We start from the raw sequence: 8693 nt of genomic DNA, 5'->3' as shown, positions 1-8693 counted from the left end.
GCGTAGAGGCGCACCGGGAGATATACCGCTGTCTCGTGGATCCGATGCTGCTCTATCCTTCTGGCCGGGCTCGGCCCTACTCCCACGAGTTGAGGCGCAGGATTAAGCAGCGCCTCTGGGTGGCAGTCTCCTGCCCGAAATTTACAGAATTGGCGGGAGCGAAAAATACGATTGACATCGCGGAGACCCTTGCCACCCCGGGGCGGAAGAGCTACGCGCCCCTAATCGAGGTGGGCGTACGGGACGAGCCCCCGGCCGAAGAGCCTCGCAGGAAAAGAGCGAGACATTAGTCCCTGTTTGGTGTATATACTGTATATATGTAAATACATGTGTAAATACAGGAGGACGGAGCCGCTGAGGATCCACGGGCGCAGCGTAGAGGCGCACCGGGAGATATACCGCTGTCTCGTGGATCCGATGCTGCTCTGTCCTTCTGGCCGGGCTTGGCCCTACTCCCTCGAGTTGAGGCACAGGATAAAGCGCAGCGCCTCTGGGTGGCAGTCTCCTGCCCGAAATTTACAGAATTGGCGGGAGCGAAAAATACGATTGACATCGCGGAGACCCTTGCCACCCCGGGGCGGAAGAGCTACGCGCCCCTAATCGAGGTGGGCGTAGGGACGAGCCCCCGGCCGAAGAGCCTCGCAGGAAAAGAGCGAGACATTAGTCCCTGTTTGGTGTATATACTGTATATATGTAAATACATGTGTAAATACAGGAGGACGGAGCCGCTGAGGATCCACGGGCGCAGCGTAGAGGCGCACCGGGAGATATACCGCTGTCTCGTGGATCCGATGCTGCTCTGTCCTTCTGGCCGGGCTTGGCCCTACTCCCTCGAGTTGAGGCACAGGATAAAGCGCAGCGCCTCTGGGTGGCAGTCTCCTGCCCGAAATTTACAGAATTGGCGGGAGCGAAAAATACGATTGACATCGCGGAGACCCTTGCCACCCCGGGGCGGAAGAGCTACGCGCCCCTAATCGAGGTGGGCGTAGGGACGAGCCCCCGGCCGAAGAGCCTCGCAGGAAAACAGCGAGGAATTAGTCCCTGCTCGGTGTATATATTGTATATTTGTAAATACATGTAAATAAATGTGTGTACATATTGCTGAAATGAACTTGCTTTTCTCCTGTGTTCAAATCTATTAGACTAGAGTTTGAAATAAGCTCATTTCAGTAATTCCCGCACGGATATCAATTGTACCATTCCTCGTTAACACACTTGTAAAATGGCACATTTTACAGATAGTCTTAATTTCGGAACCAGCGTTAGCAACGCTTCTCCATAGTTGAGGAGCTTTGGGGACAAATACCCCCGCGTCATCTGCATTAAAACGGTTTTTTTACCCCTCTAAAAATCTCACCTGGAAAACAACCAATGTTACGTTCTTCTGAGGACAGTTTTTGGACCTCACATTATATTAAAATGCGCATATATTGGCAGCATTTAAAATGAGGGCACTTTTATTCCACAATATCTCATTTAATGGACACGGATAATGTTAAAAACACAATGGGTAACCCAGAAAGATGGTTTAGTAACTAAGCAGGTAGTGACGGAAACCTGGGATTTTACGTAAAAACTGACATTAAAGTCTAGGTTAGTTAGTAGTGAAAGTTACTAACCTGAAGATAGCTTGGTTCCGGACTTGGCTAAAGAAATTCGGGATGAACTGCTGAGCTCTGGTTTGGCCAAATGGTACCCGGTGTTTCCGGTTCGGGCAAAACCGGGCTCAGCCGTAACTACCGTTTTCTTAAGGTGCGTCACCATGTGGGTAAGCGCGCGGTTTAAAATGAAGCTTTAGTCTGAAGAAACACCTCAAAGAAACGTGGCATAAATTTCAGTCGAGAAATTGGCTAAGAAGAGCACAGAGACACTTAACAGGTAGTGATTTATATTTTAACATTAGAATCGATTCCCAAAATTAAACATTCAGATGGGAAGAATTGATGTTTCAGTATCGATCTGCACATCCATAATTATAGGTTTCTATTGAAAACTGTTGCTCATACTATGGGTATCATGCTTTAACATGATTAAAGAAAGAATAACGCGCAATTTTAAAAGTAACGCCATGCGTAAACAATTTCCCAGCCCTGTGTGTGTGTGTGTGTGTTTTACATTCCCTGATCATTTCTGAAGATGACAGTTGATTTGCAGGTAGTTCAGGACATACACGTCCTTCTCAAAAAATTAGCATATTGTGATAAAGTTCATTATTTTCTGTAATGGACTGATAAACATTAGACTTTCATATATGTTAGATTCATTACACACAACTGAAGTAGTTCAAGCCTTTTATTGTTTTAATATTGATGATTTTGGCATACAGCTCATGAAAACCCAAAATTCCTATCTCAAAAAATTAGCATATCATGAAAAGGTTCCCTAAACGAGCTATTAACCTAATCATCTGCATCAACTAATTAACTCTAAACACCTGCAAAATGTTCCTGAGGCTTTTAAAAACTCCCAGCCTGGTTCATTACTCAAAACCGGAATCATGGGTAAGACTGCCGACCTGACTGCTGTCCAGAAGGCCATCATTGACACCGTCAAGCAAGAGGGTAAGACACAGAAAGAAATTTCTGAACGAATAGGCTGTTCCCAGAGTGCTGTATCAAGGCACCTCAGTGGGAAGTCTGTGGGAAGGGAAAAGTGTGGCAGAAAATGCTGCACAACGAGAAGAGGTGACCGGACCCTGAGGAAGATTGTGGAGAAGGACCGATTCCAGACCTTGGGGGACCTGCGGAAGCAGTGGACTGAGTCTGGAGTAGAAACATCCAGAGCCACCGTGTACAGGCGTGTGCAGGAAATGGGCTACAGGTGCCGCATTCCCCAGGTCAAGCCACTTTTGAACCAGAAACAGCGGCAGAAGCACCTTTTTTTTTTTTGAGAAGGACCTGTATGAACCAGGTGAGGTGACACCTGGACAGGATGCCAGTCCATCACATGGTACAAAGTAAGGGAAATTTAGACACAGCAATTACCACCTAAATCACCTGTTATTGAAGCCACTATAATATGGCCCAAACATGCTAGCTAAATACACCCACAGCCATTATTCTAAAATAGTCTTTTAGTAGACGTAGATGGTTTATGAATACCAGACTACATGCTTTATGAATAATATTAACATATATAAAACCTTTAATTTGCTGTTACAGTGATTCTGTCCAGTGGGGGAGAGTTTAGAAATTAAAGTGCATCATAACTGAATCATAACTGTGAATAGGCAATGTGAAGACAAGAGCACAGGAGCAGGATATACACACTGGACAGCTGACGCTCTGTACTGGCCAGTATGGCTTTCAGAGGAGGCCTTCTTCAGTGGTAAATGGTACCTTTTGTCCCACACTGCCCCCTTGTCCCTGCTCTCCGCTGAGTCCCTCAATGCCCTTATTAGGAAAAACACAGAAAACAAAAAAGTGGTGATGTTATGGTCAGGTTAAAAAAAGATTTGCAAATGCTAACCAGTCATGGACCTATGGGACAATGCAAGTAGTCACAGACTGATGTGAAATACTGAGTGGTCATGAACCTGTGTGGAATGATAAGTTTTATTGACGTATGTGAAATGCAAACAAGTCTTGCCATCAAGAACCTATAATAAAGAGTAATACCCCACGTTTGGCCCCACGTTTTCCTTTTGTGCCTGGAAAACCCTGAAAACAGCAAGTAAGTACTGTAAATTCATTCACTCTGTTTATTTCCTCCTCATTTTCCTGTAGTTTTTAATCACCTTGTAACTAATTTGCTGCAGTGGGCACATTATGGCAATTGTTACCTTAAAGCCATTTTTAAAGCCATGTATAATTAAAATGTAATATGTGTACCTTTGGACCTGGGGCCCCCTGGAATCCCCTTAAACCTGTTTGTCCCGGTGAGCCCTGAGAAATGACAATACTGTCACTTTAAGGATAATTTTTACTCTCGACTCACATGCACATATTACCAACATCCATCCATCACCATTTATCCTGATATTGCCAGGCATACAAATACAGAGGAGGCTTCTCAAAATGCAAATGAATCAAGTATGCATGTCTCTGGGGTCTGTAGCATTCTGTGTGCTGAAAATAAGAACCCAATAGGAGCCCCTTACAGGGCAATGCACTCACCTGCCCCCCCTGCTGGCCAGGTCTCCCTAAGGCTCCCCTGTGACCAATATCACCCTGTGAATAGAACAATTTCTGAATTTAACATGTGATCACAAGGCCACTGAATAGCTACAGTATCAAGAGCGTGATTAGCTTGATGAAAGAAATGGTGCAAGAAATTACCATGCATTTTAACTTTTATACAGCAAAAGAAGTACAAATTAGCATATAAAGGTTAAAAAATCGTGAAAATTTCTTGTCATATCAGTGCAAATGCATATAAAATAAGTACGCATTTGCTATGTTACAACAATCAATTGGCGTACGTACCGCTTTTAAAGGTGAATGCGTACTTGCATACCAGTTATGTGCATCCCTGACTATGAATCGGCAACAAACATCTGCACTATGTAAATGTTACTAGCTGTGGTACTTTAATGCCAGTACACTTAACACTAATTTGCCAATAGGCAGGCTAAATAAACCCACAACGTGTGATGGAGCTGTACCCCTTCTGATCATCTTAAATGATCTATAAACTATGCTTTTCCTGTGAGTGTAGTCAAGACGTGAGGCAGACAGATACAGGCTATCATTGCACAGAATGCATGAGATTCACAGTGGCATGATGACGAAGGTCTTACTGGATCGCCCTCATTTCCCTGAACTCCGAGGAGACCATCCACACCGCCATGACCCTATATCAGGGATGGAAAAAGAGACATAGTAATGTCTGTTTGTATATTTACAGCACAGTATAATAAAATGTTGTTTATAAGCTCTATATGTTGCTAATTATAATAATCGATCCTTTATTGTCCCCATGGGGAAATTCTTTTTACACCTCCCTCAACTTGCTCATTGTAGAGTAAGCTGTTCGCGAAGGGCAGCCACCTGTTGGGGCACCCAGGGAGCGGGGGGCCAAGGGCCTTGCTCAAGGACCCGCAGATGTGCTGAGGCTGGGTTTGAACCGGCAACATTGTGGTAACAGGCTTAGCCCACTGAGCCACACGCTGCCTCTTATTATGAATAAGTCCTCTTTGTATTCTGAACATAATGCAATTTATTTAGCAGTGTCTTTCGAACCTGCATATTTGAAAGACCACAGTCAGATGGGACAGTGTGTCGATGTGCTTTGCGGTCCACATACCGCTGATCCAGGTGGGCCGATATGACCACGCCCCCCTCTGGCACCTTCACTGCCCTGCATCAGAGACAGGAGCCACATTATCGCATGTGCAACAGGGCATGGATATGATTTGTATTATTAATTATTTACAACAACAAACAACAATAATAACACTGGTATACAGTGATTTTGGTGCCAAAGATGTTTGAACGGTTTTATATTAAGTTTATGGTGCTGAATAAGAATATGACTTTGGTTTTGCCAGATTGGCTCTAGTTTCTGAGGTGTTTAATAGTTAATTAATTAACTATTAATTAATTAACTAGGTCCAGGAAGCCCTCTATTGCCAGGAAATCCCTATATAAAATAAGGAAATGCTGTGAAACAAGAAATGAGACGTGGTGGCAGCTGCATCACGGTCTGGTATGGAAACTGCACATTATGGAGGATCCCACACACCCCACACACACTCTTCACCCTCCTGCCTTCTGGCAAGAGGTATCAGAGCATTCGGCCCCTCACTGCCAGACTGTGCAACAGTTTCTTCCCCCAAGCCATCAGACTCCTGAACAATCAGAGACTGGACTGAGACACACTCACACACACACACACACCTTTATACACCCCACTACCTCAAGAACTTTTTGCACAACCCATTGCACTGTTGCACTGTTGCACTTAGCCTGTCTTACACATTATCATTTCTTCTATTTCCTCTTCCACTGTCTCATGTTGAACTGCAATGTTTGCACTTTTTGCACACGTGCACTCTATGTAGTCCTGTGTTGATATACTGTGATATGTAGCACCATGGTCCTGGAGGAACGTCATCTCGTTTCACTATGTACTGTATCACTGTATATTGTTAAAATGACAATAAAAACCACTTGACTTGACTTGGCTCAGTGGTTAGCACTGTTGTCTCACACCTCTGATATAGGGGTTCATGGCTCCATGTGTGTGGTGTTTGTATAATCTCCCTGTGTCATTGTGGTGTTGCCTCTGGGTATCCTGGTTTCCACTCAAAGTCCAAAAACATGTTGGGGCTAATTGGAGTTACTAAACTGCTCCATAGGTGTGATTGTGTGAGTGAATGTTGTGTGAGTGTGCCCTGCAATGGGTTGGCGCGCCATCCTGGGCTGTTCTCTTCCTTGCGCTCATAGGCTCCAGATCCCCCATGACCCTGAATAGGATAAGCAGTTACAGAAAACAAAAGGATGGATGGGAGAAAAGATGCAAGAAAAGTTATTAAAGCTCCATGTCCTCATACGACAACCAATAGGAGGGATTGTAAAAGAACTGCTGTGGTTTGTACAGCAAACTAGCTGATTTACTTGTTCCACAAATCTGCTAAGATGGGTGGTATTTGCTTTGTGAAACATATTTGTGGACAGCGATTTACAGGAAAGTTTCTCAACTCGTGGGTTGCCACCAAAATTGTGGTCTGAAGAGGTCGAGAACCTTTGAATTGGAAAATTGTTAACCATTATTCTCCTACTTAAAATGTTAGAATGGCTCATTTATGAACAGAAACAATCACATTTTCAGATGTCTAACTGTAGTAGGCATGATGTTGAATTTGAGAGAGCTGACTAGTTTTACTTTTTTATTTAGCTTTACTACTTAACTATATAGGGACATGGCTGAGATGGAATGTTAAAAATTGGGTTTGACAGTACTGATATGAAATTTATGACATGTATGTGGTTCTTATACGTTTAATTTCAGTCAAAGCTCAGCATTGAATCCTCCAGACAAAATATGAAATAATAACATATCAGCACTGAGCAATTTCTCCACTATAACTGTTTTTTCTTAGGCCAAACATGGGTTACTCCCTGTGTCATACCTTCTGGGATAGGCTCCAAAAGTGAGTATAGAAAATACTATAATAAATATTACACATTTTCTAAATTACTGTAGAATTAACACAAAGGGGAGTATATGGGTCATTCTCATAAAGTCATTATTGTAACATATCAATTGTCTCTCCCTGCTAGGCAGAAGTATCAATGAAACTCCCTCCCTAGCCAGCCTAGATATAGTTTATATACAAATTTGTTGTTGACTTTGGGTCTCCATGGTGTCTAGCATCTCAAATCATCACAAACATTCTGTAGAGTCATCAGCAGTATTTTACAGAATTTCAATCATAACACCAGACAGATTCAACAGATTCTGATGCTGAGTTCCTGCTCTGTGATAATTATTTTGCACGGAAATTTAAATGATGGTGAAAGTAAGTTTGCCAATTACAATTAGCATTTCTTTTAGCTTTTGTTAGCCGTAACTTTCATTTGTTACTTTGTATTACATATATATGTTTCTTTGTTTTACGGAGAAACGGGCGGTAAAGCTGAAGAAGAAGAAAAGCTGGGAAGAAAATGCAGCCGATATCCCGGAACTTCGACCCTCGCCCCCCAAATCGCCATCGGACCCATTCCTGGAGGCTCTTCGGCAAGCCAGGGGGACGGAGCCGCTGAGGATCCACGGGCGCAGCGTAGAGGCGCACCGGGAGATATACCGCCGTGTCGTGGAACCGATGCTGCTCTATCCTTCTGGCCGGGCTCGGCCCTACTCCCTCGAGTTGGGGCGCAGGATTAAGCAGCGCCTCTGGGTGGCAGTCTCCTGCCCGAAATTTACAGAATTGGCGAGAGCTGAAAATACAATTGACATCACGGAGACCCTTGCCACCCCGGGGCGGAAGAGCTACGCGCCCCAAATTGAGGTGGACGTACGGGACGAGCCCCCGGCCGAAGAGCCTCGCAGGAAAAGAGCGAGACATTAGTCCCTGTTTGGTGTATATACTGTATATATGTAAATACATGTGTAAATACAGGAGGACGGAGCCGCTGAGGATCCACGGGCGCAGCGTAGAGGCGCACCGGGAGATATACCGCTGTCTCGTGGATCCGATGCTGCTCTATCCTTCTGGCCGGGCTCGGCCCTACTCCCACGAGTTGAGGCGCAGGATTAAGCAGCGCCTCTGGGTGGCAGTCTCCTGCCCGAAATTTACAGAATTGGCGGGAGCGAAAAATACGATTGACATCGCGGAGACCCTTGCCACCCCGGGGCGGAAGAGCTACGCGCCCCTAATCGAGGTGGGCGTACGGGACGAGCCCCCGGCCGAAGAGCCTCGCAGGAAAAGAGCGAGACATTAGTCCCTGTTTGGTGTATATACTGTATATATGTAAATACATGTGTAAATACAGGAGGACGGAGCCGCTGAGGATCCACGGGCGCAGCGTAGAGGCGCACCGGGAGATATACCGCTGTCTCGTGGATCCGATGCTGCTCTGTCCTTCTGGCCGGGCTTGGCCCTACTCCCTCGAGTTGAGGCACAGGATAAAGCGCAGCGCCTCTGGGTGGCAGTCTCCTGCCCGAAATTTACAGAATTGGCGGGAGCGAAAAATACGATTGACATCGCGGAGACCCTTGCCACCCCGGGGCGGAAGAGCTACGCGCCCCTA

General features: G+C 45.2%; 1 long non-coding RNA gene across 1 annotated transcript; it reads right to left on the bottom strand.

Annotated features, from left to right (window-relative positions):
* Positions 1-3829: 3829 nt before the first annotated feature.
* LOC140578542 (uncharacterized) lies at positions 3830-7574 on the bottom strand. The gene is made up of 5 exons (XR_011982802.1): positions 5916-7574; positions 5245-5298; positions 4739-4792; positions 4116-4169; positions 3830-3884 (listed from the first exon to the last, which is right to left on the bottom strand). It is a non-coding gene; the product is annotated as an uncharacterized lncRNA (long non-coding RNA).
* Between the last annotated feature and the right edge of the window lie 1119 nt (positions 7575-8693).

Source organism: Paramormyrops kingsleyae, chromosome 15 (genome assembly GCF_048594095.1).
Source record: "Paramormyrops kingsleyae isolate MSU_618 chromosome 15, PKINGS_0.4, whole genome shotgun sequence".
NCBI lineage: Eukaryota > Metazoa > Chordata > Actinopteri > Osteoglossiformes > Mormyridae > Paramormyrops > Paramormyrops kingsleyae.
Note: the sequence above shows the minus strand (reverse complement) of the source record. Positions and strands in the feature narration are given on the sequence as shown.